The sequence below is a fragment of the Canis aureus genome, chromosome 6 (assembly GCF_053574225.1).
Source record: "Canis aureus isolate CA01 chromosome 6, VMU_Caureus_v.1.0, whole genome shotgun sequence".
Classification (NCBI taxonomy): Eukaryota; Metazoa; Chordata; class Mammalia; order Carnivora; family Canidae; genus Canis; species Canis aureus.
In genome coordinates, this window is record NC_135616.1 from 70,397,918 (window position 1) to 70,413,307 (window position 15,390).

At 46.4% G+C, this 15,390-nt stretch overlaps 2 long non-coding RNA genes across 16 annotated transcripts in view; one reads left to right on the forward strand and one right to left on the reverse strand.

The window, feature by feature from the left end:
• Positions 1–9,582: 9,582 nt before the first annotated feature.
• The window catches only part of LOC144316346 (uncharacterized), an 82,138-nt gene continuing 76,330 nt past the window's right edge, over positions 9,583–15,390 (forward strand). For 13 of the 15 annotated variants that reach the window (XR_013382242.1, XR_013382240.1, XR_013382254.1 and 10 more), the window contains exons 1-2: positions 9,591–9,714; positions 10,272–10,752. This is a non-coding gene — a long non-coding RNA (uncharacterized LOC144316346). Of the gene's footprint in view, positions 9,715–10,271; positions 10,753–15,390 lie in introns of all 15 variants that reach the window. The other 2 variants (XR_013382246.1, XR_013382249.1) reach the window with 2 other exon arrangements.
• On the reverse strand, positions 10,141–13,181 carry LOC144316347 (uncharacterized). The gene is made up of 4 exons (XR_013382255.1): positions 12,987–13,181; positions 11,734–11,835; positions 10,640–10,719; positions 10,141–10,512 (listed from the first exon to the last, which is right to left on the reverse strand). It is a non-coding gene; the product is annotated as an uncharacterized LOC144316347 (long non-coding RNA).

Consider the following 15,390-nt stretch of genomic DNA (forward strand, 5'->3'; position numbering starts at 1 on the left):
CTAGTTGCTGTATGACAGCCACTGGGGCACACACATTTTCTCTCCAGGCAGATGTCTGAGATGAAACCACAGATCCCAATTCTTTTTAGCAACCACTTTGGGCTGATTAGCCGTGAATGGACTGGCTTATATTTACTGCTTGAAGTAAGACTGACAATATTATATTAATGAGTGAGGAGAGGACAGATCAGTCGATCCAGGTCATCTACAAAAACACACCTGGGCTTCTCAGTTAAGAGCAGTCTCATGGGGGCCCCTGGGTAGCTCAGTGGTTGAGCTCAGGTCATGATCCTGGGGTCCTGGGATCAAGTCCCGCATCAAGCTCCCTGCGAGGAGCCTGCTTCTCCCTCTGCCTGTGTCTCTGCTTCTCTCTCTGTATCTTTCATGAATAAATAAAATATTTAAAAAAAAAAAAAAAGGAGCAGGCTCAGGTTCCTCAGTGTGTGTCTTTCTCTGGGAGTCCTCCCTTTTTTCCACAGTGCAAATGTAGAACGTTCAAAAGGATGTATGCTCAAGGGACGAGATTTAATTACTTTACTGCTTCATCAAAGACATTCCTAAGTGAACAGGAATATTTTTGTGTGTGATTAAGCTTGGTAGCTTAAAAATAAACAACTTATTTATGAGCAGTTCATTTATAAGTGACCTTATAATTAGTTCAGGGCTTTTTCTTTATATATATATATATGTATATTTTAAATGTTATTGACCACTCACCACGTGAATGACTCCTTGCGGAAAGCTTTAAGAAAGTTTACACTATGAGAAGGAATGCTGGGGGAGGAAAGCAAAATTGGAACAAGAAGGGAAAGAAGGAGTTAATGTAGGGACAGAAGGGAGAGGAAAAAGAAGAAGACAAAGGCAGAGAAGCCAAAGCAGGAATGGAAAGAACAAGAGAACAGAGTCATCTGATGCAGATGTCATAAAAAGCTATAGCCACACTTGTAAGCCCATATCAAAATTTAGAAATCTGTCCTCACATATAAAATCAAGCGGATGTTTTTCTCATGGGAAAAAATGGCACAGTAAATTTTTCATAATTTCTCCTTTTCTTTTACACCTTTAAAAACATGCATGAGAGTGGAACTGTTGTTTTTAAGGGCTTTTCCAGCTCAAATATTTATCTTTCACCTGCCATCACAATGCTCAGACACTGAGTCGACTTTATGGTTATTGCACCTGTACTGATGATTGCAGTTCAAGAATCAGCAGGTGACATTAAGCCTGACAGTCTCCTGATCTACCTCCAAAGTATAAGCAAATTAAATTACTGCCATGCTTTTAAGTAAGCCTTCTCTAAAGAGTTTCTGGGTTGAGTGTTCTACTTTCATCTGATTTTAGCAGTGAGTCCCTAAGGAGATGAGTAGTTATTTTTCCTTATTAGCGTTAATGCCATGGGTCTCCAAGCGTGGCCCCACCTGTTGAGCACCCCTGGCTTTGGGCAGGGAGAACTAAAGGAAAGAAGACTAAATAAACAGAAGAGTAGAGTTCTGGTCTTCAAAGCTCTTACCTCATTCATTAATTCTGCAGGTATTTACAAGTACTTACTATGTGCATGGTCCAAGTTAGATGGAGGACTATGGTGATGGAGAGACCCTATCTTTGCCTTCCCAGAGCCCAAGACTCTTTCTCTGAGGTGGGTAAAACAAGTGTCTTTAATATTCCCATTAAGAGTCTGGGAAACAGGGACACCTGGGGGCTCAGTGGTTGATCATCTGCTTTTGGCTCAGGGCATGATCCCGGGGTCCTGGGATCGAGTCCCGCATCAGGCTCCCTGCAGTAAGCCTGCTTCTCCCTCTGCCTGTGTCTCTGCCTCTTTCTGTGTCTCTCATGAATAAATAAATAAAATCTCCAAAAAAAAAAAAAAATCAGGGATCCCTGGGTGGCGCAGTGGTTTGGCGCCTGCCTTTGGCCCAGGGCGTGATCCTGGAGACCCGGGATCGAATCCCACGTCGGGCTCCCGGTGCATGGAGCCTGCTTCTCCCTCTGCCTGTGTCTCTGCCCTCCCCCTCTCTGTGTGTGTGTGTGTGTGACTATCATAAATAAATAAAAATTTAAAAAAAAATCAGAGACTCAAAGGCAAGGAACAGACACAGTTCTGGAACAGGACTGAATAGGGGAGCCCTATTCTTCTCTCCTGAGGTCAAAATACTTGGCTAACTGTATTCAATGGCTCTCAAAATTTTCTCTTTAGAGTTTGACAATAGAGGGCATTTGCTGACCCCAGCCTTGGCCCCCATGGGCTTTCACTCCATATCCTTAAAATTGGGGAAATAAGTTGTCTTCCCGCTCCTGCCTTAGAAGCAGTACATTTCTTCACACAACTTTAGACTATAATTATAATACTGGCAATAAATTGGCCTTAAGAAATCATTTGCTGAAGTCTTTATTGTTCTCTAGAGTTGGGTATATAAAAATTAAGACCATAAGATTATTTTTTTCATAAAAAAATGATCAGACGTCTGGGTGTTCAGACAGCGATGCTAGAGCTGGATCCCTCCTAAAAGGGGACCTCTGAATTCACCTGCTTTTCATATCTGAATCCTTCCCAAAAACAAGGAACCCAGAGAGAAAGGTAGTTTTTCCCAAGAGCATTTTCTTATTCCTTCGCTCATTTCAGCTGTTAGCAGCAGCTGGTTTTTTCAGTGTGCCGAAACGACCGCTGCCCTGTAAACATACTCTCTAATACCGTGCATTACTCATAGTTTGAAAATCACTTTGACTCCTGAAACATAATTATGTTAATGTCAGATGAGTCAGCAGGAGGGTGGCATGCTTCTCCTATGGCAGCTGCACCTCCTGCCAGCCTCTCAACCCCAGTGCCTGGGGCTTCAAAAAAAAATCAAAAAAAGAGAAACCCCCTTTTGATGGAAGGGAAGCCAATTTATACTTCTGGCTCCAGAAATGGCTTCAAAGGAGTGGTCAATTTCATTTTTGCTGCAATGTGAAAGGGAAACTCAAAGTAAAATCGCTAACCCTAGGTTAATCGGTTTACGTGAAGAATAAACAGGAATTTGGAGAGTTTCTCTAGAAGATCTGTGATTTTCCCGAAGAGATAAGTTGAGCCAGGTCACTCTAGTCCATATACAGTCGTGTGTTTTTTGTTTTTTGTTTTTTGTTTTTTGTTTTTTGTTTTTTATTTCCAGGCTCCTCTCGGACGTGTTTTCACACCCGTGGGAGGTGATGCTGAGCCGGGAGGTACTGGGCTATTACCCTCACACATCCATAGGAAACAAGAGGCTGCTCCTTTGCTTGGGGATTCCAGGCCCTTGCTGGGCCCCCCGTGACCCTATGCTTTGGTGCTGTGCCCACTTGGACAGCACGGCTCCTTGGACAAGAATTTGTAGCTATTTTCTTGGACTGTCTTCAGCATCATTTACAACTCTCCATGGTTTCCCCTACCCCAGCTGCTAGGAAATCAAGAGGAACTGAGAAGGACAGGGCTGGAAGTTTCTATGGCTGACCACAACCCCTATCTCTTCACGCTCCTAGTCCTCGTCCAGCCTGCTAGTAACCCAGCTGTGCCCTTCTCAGCTGGCCTTACGCCCCCTTTTTCCCCTTCCGAATTCAGGACATCACCTGAAAAGGCTTCCAGGGTCATTTTTGCATCCACGTCTCGTAATAACCCATGTTTTATAGGTGGGAAAAGTGAGGTTCAGAGAAGGGGTGTCTTTGTGCAAGATTGCACAGTGAGTGGCAGAGCCAGACATACTCAGACCCTAGGCCCTTTGTACTCTGCCAACAACAGAACAGTGAATCCACACTCAGAGGATGACACTGTGTCACTTAGGGTTGGCAGGACCCCAAGAGCCCATGTTTTTTGCAGACGACACAAGTAACCAAAATCTAAAGAGAGGCAATGATTTGCCCAAGGTCACACAGCTCAGAAAGTGGCAGAACCAGCTACCAAACAAAGTCTCTTAACCTTTGGTCCAAGGGCTTTTCCTCTCTGACCTCCTCATGTCCTCATTCTGGATTTATTCCAGTTTAGACATAGCGGGGGCGGTGTGGTCTGCTCTCCCCAGATAACGTATGCATCTTATACAGCGGACGCAAAGCATTCTGTTGCCAAAGCACAAGACCCTACAAGAGCTAGAGACGTCAAGGGGGAGGACACATGGTAAGGAAGGGGTTAACCACGTCCCGCAGCTTCCCATTATGATATGACTAATCAATATCCCAGATTGACTACAGCACTGATTCAGTGATATCTTCAAACCATGGCTTCATCCAGGCTCATTTCAAAGGCTGGGAGGACACTGTTGCTCAACGGGGTGCTGACAGGTACTCCCTGTTATGTAACCTGAGAGAGGAACAAATGCCTAATCCAATCTGGAGACTCTGCAGCACCCCAACTCCAGGCCTTTTCAATCCCCCTCCCTGGGGCAGCTACTCCCGGTGCCACATGGCCATCTTGTACCTGGTGCACAGAACTTCTTGCTTTCCCACCTTGCCACAGGGCAGCGCCCACTCTGGCCACGGTGGGTATTCCCCCCCCACCACTGAAGGCTTCCTGACCACACATCTTTCTCCTATGACACTTTCCCTGCTTGGCCCTAAAGACAAAGAAACGTCAAAACTCACGTTTTGGGATGAGGTGCCGAAAATCCCAAGGAAACTGTGGAGCACCCTATTTAGAGAAGGATTTCTCCTCTTGTCATGTCTTTCTGGCTGGTTCCATCCAATTTATCCTGGAGGTACGGTTGGTTGACAAAAGCTGACCCCGCCCCTGCCCCCCAAAGCAATCAACAGCTGTTACTATATTGAGTGGCAATATGATGTCATGTCATAGGTGACTAACTCACCGAGGCTTCCCTGCGAGCCATCATCTAAATATGACAGCCTTCCATCACCCTGACCTTTTCACGGGAGAAAGCTGAGTGAGGGGCTTGACACTGCCTCCCAGGGCTCAAGTTCATGGCTGACCTTCTGTGGCCAGCATTTCTGACTGAGCATGTGATTACACACACATGCCCACCCCCACACACAGATTCCCTTCCTAGGAGAAGGTCACTTTCATCCAAGATAGCTTTCTCCCACTGGCCTGACTTTGAAATTGGTGCATTGAATAATCACAGATATTATAGAGGAATCGGGGCGGGGGGTGGGGTGCTGTATCTATTTACCCTCGTGTTTATCCAAGGTACTGGGTTAGAAACCTTACATAAAGTTTTTTAATGCAGTACTCAAGATGTTCTGAGGAAGGCGTGATAGTCCTGTGGAGTTAGACAAACTGAGATCAGAGGGGTTAGGGAACTTTCCGAAAGTTAAAGAGCTGGTGGTGGTAGGGTCAAGATTTCAGTACAAGTCTCTGACTCCACAGTGGAGTGAACTCTACATACAGAAAGGTGTGGTCACCTCGTCTGGATTAAAAAAAAAAAAAAAAACAAAAAAAAAACAAAAAAAACTTCATTTTATAAAGCAGTTAGAGGTTCACAGAAAAGTTGAGCAGAAACTACAGAGATTTCCCATTGACCCCCTGCCCTCACTATCAACATCCCCTCTTGCCCACCCCTGCCAGGGTGGTGTGTTTGTTGTCATTGATAAACAAATCCACGACACATCATCATCATGCAAAGTCCCTAGTTTACAATATGGTTCACTCTTGGTATTGAGCATCCTGTGGGTATGGATAAATGCATAATGACAAGGATCCATCGTTATAATACCATGCAGACTATTTTCACTGCCCTAAAAATCTCTGTGTTCCATTCATCCCTCCCCCCAATCCCTGCTAATCATTGATCTTTTAACCGTCTCCATAGTTCTGCCTTTTCCAGAACATCATATAGTCGAAATCATACAGTATGTAGCCTTTTCTGATTGGTTGGCTTCACGTAGTAATACGCGGTTCGGTTTCCCCCACATCTTGTCATAGCTTGAGGGCTCAATTCTTTTTAGCACCGAATAATACTCTGTTGTCTCCGTGTACCACAGTTTATTTGTTCATTCACCTACTGAATCCCCTTGGCTTTGAAAACTATTCTAGTGTGGTTCACTAGGTCTTCCTCTTTGGGACCCCATCCCCACCTCCTCACTCTTGCCCCCCACACGGCCCCTGCAGGGGGAGATGTGCGGGGAGCTGGATATGCTTTGGCATCTCTCATCTACGAAATCATTTCAGCAGCCTGGGAAGCAGCTATTCCTCCAGGACAAGCTCTAGGGCCAATCTGAGGAGAGTGCTCACATGCACATGTACCATAAAATCAGAACATCCCCTGTCCCCTCCATTCCAGGTATACTCATGTTTGCGCTCTAGCCCCCAATACAATCCTTCTTAACATGTCACCAGTTACCACATGGGTTTTTTTTGTTTTTGTTTTTGTTTTTATTCCATCCATTCAACAAGTGTTTACTGAGTACCTACTAAATGTTGGTCCTAGATGGCAAGTCCACAGAGGATGTTGTATTTGCATAAGTTTGCATACAGAGTTACACCCACAGCAGGGCTCCATTCCACTGAGAAATCCTATTTGATGGGGTGGGGGTGTGTGTGCATGGAGATAAAGACAAACATAGTGACTGAAAATAGGCCTGTGAGACCATCTGATTTAATCATTATCATCTTATGATAATATAATTATATTTATTATATATAAAATTATAATTATTAAATTATTGTTGGTTTAAAAAAAAACTCATATAGCACTTTCTGGTTTTTAGGTCCTAGGTGCATGCACAATATACTTGTTGCCTGAAAAGAGTGTACAGACTGAAAGAGAAGTAAAGAAAATTTCAAATAAATTCCTGGAGGGCAGATCTATAACTAGTTATTAAAGTGGAGTTAGGAATAACCAGGGTGCATTCCTAACCAGTGAGAATGAGGTCATGAAGGGTAAGTGCCATAATCCAGTCCAAGCCATTTTAGTGGCTCCATCCAGAGGCACGTGCTCAAGTGGGGCAGAGTTCTGGGCTGACCCGGCGGGCCACTGCTAAGCAGTTACCATGGAACTGGATTTACCCAGGGACTTCTGAGCTTCCACTATGCTGGGAGCAGGCTAACCAGCTTCTCCCTCCACTCTGGCTTCTCCCTCTGCTCTGTCAGGGGAGCAGCCGTGTGTAATGTCCCACATGTCTCCCCCAACAAAAGCAACACTTTGCTGTGTGTCATCCAGTGAGTCACCAGCACGGGTGGGAACAGACCCAGGATTCCTGCTCCTTTCTTTGCTGGGACTGTTTGTTGGAGATGACAATCCTTCCACATTAGTGGCCAGTTACATTTATGGTTCTTAATGACATTTAATGGGGCTTATGGGATAGGAAAATGATGGGAAGCAAAGGCTGAGAGATAAAAAATCAGAACCTGAAACGACACACCAGATCCTGGTTACCAAAAGTTTAAAAATGGCAATCCAATTCACCACGTCTTCCACTGAGAAATGGTTCCTAAGTCTGAGGAGGAATAGCCCCCACACCTCGACTCCAGATTGGGTGGGAGAAGAGAAGGAAAGGGGAGGAGGGAACAGCCAGGGGTCCTCAGGAACTGCCTTCTTCAATTCGCCCCTCTGATTTCACCTCTGTATCTGTTTCACGTCACCATTTGTTTTCCCTCTCATCGCGTATGTGACATGTCACAGTTTATCATGCACATTGAATGCCCATTGTCCCCCTTGAATGCCAATGCCCAAGAGACTTGTCAGAGAGGTCTGATCCATGGAAAAAGCAGTGGGTAAGGTCAGCTGGCCGGGATGCTCTACCTAACAGGCCATGAGAGCCCGAGTAGGCCACCCCACCCGGATCCTTGTTCCCTCAGTTACAGAACAAGGGCTAGCTACGCTGGGGAGGCCTACTGCTCTAAGCTGCCATGTCTGTGTGTCCAGCCCCACAGAGGAAGACGCTGCTTCCCCCATCACCCATCACCCATCACCAGTCCCCACTAGCCGAGGCCGCCGGTGGGTTTCCCCATCTCCTCCTCAAGCTGCAGTGGAAGCACACAGGACGTGTTCGGTCAAAGGGAGAACAGAAAGAGCAGTGGACCGTCAGTACGACACAGAGGACGGGAGCAGGGGACACAGGGAGGACAGGACAGCTTTGCGGTGGCCAGAGACTGGGTACGAGGGAAGTTTTCAAAGTCTCTGAGGGGTGAGCTGCAGGGAGGAGGGTGCTTCTGCTAGACCTGGCCCATGTCCTCGGAGGATGTGGGATTGACACTCAGCCAAGGACGGTCAGAAGATAGGAGTGACAGCGGCCCACCCACACAGGCACCATCATTTTTGCTCAAAACTTTGAGAAGCCGTCGTTGTCTCTAGTTTGTTTTTGGCACAAACATGCCGTTCCCACAGGAACCTTTCTGTTGCTTTTTGGGGAAGGGGTTATGGGAGGAGAAACAAGATATTTCTTCCGCACTTGTGTAGAGCCGGCTGCGGGTGGGGCAGGTGGGGACGTTTTAAGCAGGACGGCCTCTCCAGTTTCAGGAGAGGGATCACAGGGTCGAGGGCGGGCCTGGCAGGGCTGGGACCGAGCCATGGGGGTGAGATGCCTTGGGCCCTAACCTCCAGGAGGCACCTGCTCTCGGGGTGGTGCAGTGCAGGATGGGCACCTCCTCCCTCGCCTCAGCCCGTGTGCAGGCCCTGGGGCCTGGCAGCTTCCGGGCATCTTCTGGCAAGCAGGGGTCACTTGTTCAGAGGACTGGGCTTGCGTTATAAGAGAAGCACTGGGTCTAGGGGACTCAACCTACAAAACAAGACATATTTCACAGCCCACCCATATCCCCAACAACGTGGACTGGGGAGTCCAACCGACCTGGGAATGGTTCACGGTTTGCAATTCTTTGGCTGCGTGGCCGAGGAAAACATACTAATGTTTCCCCATCAATATTAAAACGGGGACGACTCCACCTCCCCCAGAGGGGAGGGATGAGGCTGAAAGGGTGAGGAAGGTAAAGGAAACACCTGCCTCTCGGCAAACCTCAGCGCAGCAAACCTCCCCGCGAGGCTGCGACGGTGCTGATGACCAAGTGCGGGACAGGGAGGCCTCTTGTCCTGAAGCTTCCTCAGGCGACACGGGCATCAGAGGAGGGCTTGGACACCACATCACCAGGGCCGCACCCAGGGCTAATAACTCGTTACAGGATGCACGACGAGTAACAGTTTGGGCACAGTCAAAACCCTGATAAATGGGCCGAGCTGCCCAACTTGATGGATTACATAAACATTCAAACCCCCGCTTCTCCCAGCAGCAGACATACCAGCATACGAGGGGGGATTGTAAAGGAAGGGACAGGGAGGCAAGGGCCATGAAAAACTCTGGCTTTTGGGTCAAGATCAGATTCTGGCGAATCAGGGAGGGCTCCTTGGAGGAGGAGGTTCTGGGGCTTCCAGCAGCCTCCAAGGAGGCTCAGTCGCTCCCTTTTTTTGCTTTCACCACCATCGCAACAGTCAGCACATCGCGGTACAGAGGACGGAAGGCGGACTCCGAGCCCACGGTTCGGCGGACCCGGGTCAGCTCCCCCGATCTTTCCCCCCCGCCCCCCGACGTCGGGTCCCTTTAAGGCATCGAAACTCAGTGAACGTTCTACGGGGCGGCCTAGCGGCCTCCGCGAGGCGCGCTGACGTCACCCTTCGGGGAAACGGCTGACGTCAGCGCGTCCTCGGCGAGCGGGGGCGGGGCCGTGAGTCATCCGGACCGCGCCCCCCGCCCGCGGCCGAGCGCACGTGAGCGCGCGCCGCGCTGGTTTCTAAGTTTAGCTCGGCGGCCTGTGTGGGGTCGGGAGAGGTAAAGGCGGCCGCGGGGACCCGGCGGGCTGGGGGCGGCTGTCCCGGCCCCTGCTCGCCCCGCCGGCGGGGCTCCGGGAGGACGAGGCCCGGGCCGCAGGGTGGAGCGCGGGTGCCTCCCGGCGCGGCGCCCCGTAAACGAGCCAGAGTTCCCTTCTGCTCGGCGACCCGGGACTTCCCGGACGCTCCGGGGTTCTGGAAAGTTCTCGGTGGATGGGGTGCGGCGGTGTGGGCTGGAGGCGGACTAGGCGCGGGCCCGAGCCGTCGGGGTTCAGCCGTCGGGGGCCACGTGGGGCCGGAGCTCGGCGTTTCCGGGCTGGCTGCGGGGCCTCCCGGGACGCCCCCTCCCCCCATTCCCCTCCGGGCGGTGACCCGGCCTGTGCCCCTGGAGGCGGGAGGGCCGCTGGTGGCTGTAGGCTCAGCCCAGGTGCGGGGCCCTGAAGGATGGGGAGCCCAGGCCGGCCCCCGCCCCCAGCCCTCCCGGGGGTTGTTCCAAGGTGACCTCCTAGGAAACAGATTAAAACCTCCGTTTTTTTTGTGTGTGTTTTTTTTTTAAAGCAGCGTCAGACCCCTCGAGAAACCGACTCTCCCCCCCCCCAAGTTCTTCTGGGGTGGGGGAGAGTTCTGGAAAGAAGCTGGGTCGGCCTAAGGTGAACGGAGGTTGTGACCCCGCAGAGGGGTCGGCGACCCCGTGACCCGCATCCTGTCGTTGCCTTGCGTCCTCGGGTTTCACAGGCTCGGTCCCCACCGGCAGCTTCTAAGGCCACGTGCGTGTGAAGCTTCTGACCTTGTTGGAGGACTGTTGAGTATTGCAGAAGAGTATTAAATTTGATAAACTGGTTAAAAAAAAAAAACGGTAATAAAGGAACATTTTCTACCCGTAGGCCCGTTAGAAATTTATATTCCAGATTTTCGAAGGCCGTTACCTTGAGTTATTTTTTCATGTGTTTTCTCAGAAGCGGCGGGAAGTTAGTGGTGGAATAAAGGTAGCTCTGCGGAAGATGACCTGAATGAAGGACAGAAACCCTGAAGTCCAAATGTATGGTTTTCATTTTTTGGTTTTGTTTTCCCAAAAATAACCACCTGGGCCCTTGCAAATTGGAGATTTTCAGGTATAAAGATGGAAACTGCAAGTGTTGAGGGCTTTATTCCCCATTCAGGATCCATCTCCACACAGTTTAAAAAAGGAACGGAGAGTTTAGGATCTAGGTCCAGACTGTGCATAGCATTTTATATTGTTCTGTAGCAACAGAAATCGCACGTTCTTAGTATTGTACCATTGCTACCACATTTTCCCCCATGTGATGCCTATTTTGGGAGGGCCTGAAACGGAGCAGGTGTCAATGATGATGAATCACGTTCTCAAACTGAGCTAATTTCCCTTTGTGTAGGTTATTGTTCTGTGTGTATATAATGTATAAGAACCTTAACATAAACGTTCTTAACGTTCAGAGATTAAGGTTTTTTTAGTCCGGAAATTGAGTTTTTTGTTTATAAAAATACTTATCCTTGCAGTGGGCCACCTGCATCCTGTAGGCAGCCTGGTAGCGTTTCTGTAAAGTCCTCCCTGCCCCCAAGTTGTACCTGTTCTCTTCGAGCTACATCTGTCACTCGTCTATTGTGCACTGTGTTTTGATTGTTTGCTTACATACAGGTTTGTTTCTCCCACTACACTAAGCTCTTGGGACCATGGACTAGTGCGTCTTTGTATCTTTGGCATCTAGAATAGCACAAGCATATAATAAGGGCTTTATATTTTTCATAGTGTTTTGTTCCATTGAATAAATGAGGGGTTTCCCAAAGCAGATTTTGGGAAGGGAAAGGGTTTTTTTTTTTTTTTTCTATAGTTGAGGGGATTGAGCTGCAAACCTATCTCATTGCTGTAGGGGACATAGTTTCCTTCTTTTGCAAGCCCACCTTCCCCCACTCCCATCACCACCACCACTCATGAGAAAAGAACCAAAGAAAATAAAACAATCAAACCCTAAATTATTTTGGAATCTTAAGTCGTATGGTGTACCTTTAGGTTTGAGATAGTAGAACGTTGTCCTGCTTTCCAGGCCATAACTGTAATCCACACACTGGCATTAATTAGGTCCTTGTCTCAGGGAAGTTAACTAGTCTTTATTAAAAAAAAAAAAAAAAAATTGGAACACCTGGGTGGCTCAGCAGTTGAACGTCTGCTTTCGGCTCAGGGCATGATCCTGGTGTCCGAGGTTTGAGTCCCACGTCCGGCTCCCTGCAGGGAGCCTGCTTCTCCCTCTGCCTGTGTCTCTGCCTCTCTCTGTGTCTCTCATGAATAAATAAAATGTTTTAAAAAAACAACAAAAAAAGGAAAACCTGGGTGGCTTGGTCCTACTCGTGATTGGGGGCTCAGGTCGTTATCTCAGGGTTGTGGGCTTGAGCCCGGGCTCGAGCCTGCTTAAGAGTCTCCCTCTCCTCTTGCTCCTCCTGCCTCCCCGCCCCCCCCCCCCCCCAATTAGGAATTTCAGAAATGCTGCTGCTTTTCTAGGCCTTAAAGACTGGTTGCTAAATGGAATGTTTACATTGAGATAGATTTGGTTTCTGCACAGTACTTCATACCTACCCTGAGAGAAGACTTAAGGATATGAGATGAAGAGATCTAATTTATTCTCTCCCTTAGAAGTTACCATGGTGTGATTTTTACCATCAAACTTTACTCGCTAGAACTCACCAAGCTGCATTGATACCACACTCAGTTTTACAAAAGGCTGATGAAAAAATAAGTTACTATCAGAGATTTAATTTTGAAAAAACATACATAGTTTGTTATAGAGGCTACTGATATTTTCAGTAATAACCTATACCTCTGCAAAATCCTAAATTGGAAGGTCCACATTTTAATAACTACTATGTTTAGTCAATGAAGAGTGGTATGTATTTGGAAGATTTTAATTAGGATTTTAGAAAGTGGTTCAGCTAAATTTTCTCACACAAAGAGTTTCATGACTATGATGAAAGACAGCAACTTCATGGAAACAGAAGAAACCTGGAAGGGAAGACCCAAGGGATGCCTTGGTATTAGCTAGGTTCAGCTTTGACAATTCCTACTCCCTTTCATACCACCCTCACTATTTTTAAGCACTGTTTAATGTGGATTTTTTCCTCAAAATAGAGCCTTCTGTCATAATAAAAATAACTACCATTTGTTGAGCATGTGCCAGGCCCTGTGGTCAATAATTTATGAAATTATTTCAGTTAATATATATATGTATGTGCATAAGAGATTTATTATAAAGAATTGGCACTCACGTGTATGGAGGTTGGCAAGTCCTAAGATCGGTAGCGTGAGTCAGCAAGCCAGAGACCCAGGAGAGCCAATGCAATGGTTCCACTCCAAGTCCAAAGGCAGGAAGAATTCACTCTCACTGGGAGAGGGTTAGTCTTTTTGTTTTTGCAGGCCTTCAACTGACTGGATGAGGCCCACCAGCATTATGGAGGAGCTACTTAATCTACCAATGTAAATAATTAATCTCATACAGGAACACCCAGAATAATGTTTGACCAAACATCTGACCACCCTGTGGCCCAGTCAGGTTAATAAATTTGTTAACAATCACAGGCTGACTTGATTTCCAAAGCTCATGGGATGTGAACCCACTTTCCCCACTTACCTGGAATGTTGTCAAAACGCATTGCACTCACACCTGATGGACACACCTAATTAGGGCAGGTTTTTAAATACCAGTAACCATTTCAGAATCCCCTCCCCTAGTAGCCTATATACAACATAGCCAGTTCCTTCCTTAGTCTAACTCTCCAGCTTTCTAATTCTATTCCAAGCTCTCTGGTTTTCTCTTCACCTAACCCTTTAATTCCCTCCACACTAGCACATCTTACCTGACTCCTTGGTCAGTCCCCTTCATGTCCTCTTCAAAGGGCACCAAGACAGTGAGCCCATAGCCTTCCCTTCTCTCAGTTGCTTCTTTAGGACCAACCTTTGCTATTGCTTACTCTTGACTCACTCCTCCCATCATTGTCACTGTCCTTTTAGAGCTCTGACCTCTCCAACCCCCCTTCTCCGAACACAAGCAACTGTCACTGCAGGGACTTCACTCCGTTGAGTTTCAGACTTGTGAACCCACATCCCAGAGATAGCTTATATAAAAATAATTCCATGATCTATGTACTTTTAATAAATACTGTTTATTTACTTGATCACCGTTTTGGAAAGAATAAGAATTCTTAGAGTATTTTTTTTTAACCTAGTTGGCACTTTTTCTGTTAAATGCTAGGATACCTTATGTAGATATCATGGATGCCCTGATACCACTTCTTCAGCGTTTTTTTCCCACAAACAGCCTGAGAGCATTTGTTCTCAGCAAGTTAGTTGTCCTTTAATATCCAGAACGGAGTCATTCCCAGTGAAATAATGCTTTGAATGCTTTCTCAGATTTTTATGGAGTTTTTCATTGTTATATATTATTAAAGTTAAAAACGTTAGAGAGCACTTAAACACATGGGCAAAATCAGATTTTACTGGTATTCAAAAGATACAGTTGAGCCTGTGTAGCTTTTAAAACTGAAAATGTTGGAATCTGGGTGGCTCCGTTGGTTAAGCGTCCAACTCTTGATTTCGTTTCAGGTCATGATCTCAGGGTTGTGAGATCAAGCCCTGCGTTGGGCTCCACCCTGGGTGTGATGCCTGTTTAAGATTCTCCCTCCTTTCCCCCCTCTCCCTCTCCAAAACAAAACAAAAAAACTGAAAATGTTAAGATGGATATTGAGAGATGGCAATTGTTGCAGATGTTATAGATATTTGCACTTGAGGGATTTTTATTCTTCGCAAAGTTAATTTACCAAACAACACACTTAAAGGACATTTTTAGTACGGTCACAAATAAAAAATCTACTTCTGTATTAGGAAATAATCATGTATTAATTGATTGATAAATGATATCTTCCACAATTATATTCATTTAATCAAAATGAAAAGTTCTTTCTACTACACAATACCTTTGTTACAGGGTTTCCAGGGCTTGGAATTACATAAACCCTCTTAATTTAAATTGACTTGGTTGGCTTTGGTATGTCTGATAAAAACAGAGGGTATTCAAGTAGAGATCTTAAAAATCTAAGTTGAGAAGTTTGATGTGTAATTTGGTACTGTTTTTACCAGCCAGATACAGAGACTTTGGTCTAACAATTATGACACTGGGTCTTTTGTAAATGGTTTCTTGGATGCATTTTCATCTATTGAAACCTTAATAAAGAGGAGACATCACTTAATTACCCCTTCCTGTGTTTTTTTTTTTTCTTTTTCCTTCCTGTGTTCTTAATATTGTTATCTTTTTAAATCCAGGTTTGTTGAAAACAATCCTGTCTTTTCCTATGCCTCTTTAAATTTTTTTTTTTTTTTTTTTTTAAGATTTTACTTATTTATTCATGAGAGACACAGAGAGGCAGAGACACAGGCAGAGGGAGAAGCAGGCTCCTTGCAGGGAGCCTGATGTGAGTTCGATCCCGGGACTCCAGGATCATGCCCTGAGCCAAAGGCAGACTTTCAACTACTGAGCCACCCAAGCATCCCAACCTTTGCCTTTTTAAGAAGCAGAGCTACAAATGTTTTAGAACACAATGGAATCTATCAAGTAAAAAAGCTAGCTGGCAATACTTTGTCTTTAATGATTAAATGTAGAATTTCAAAAAAAAAAAA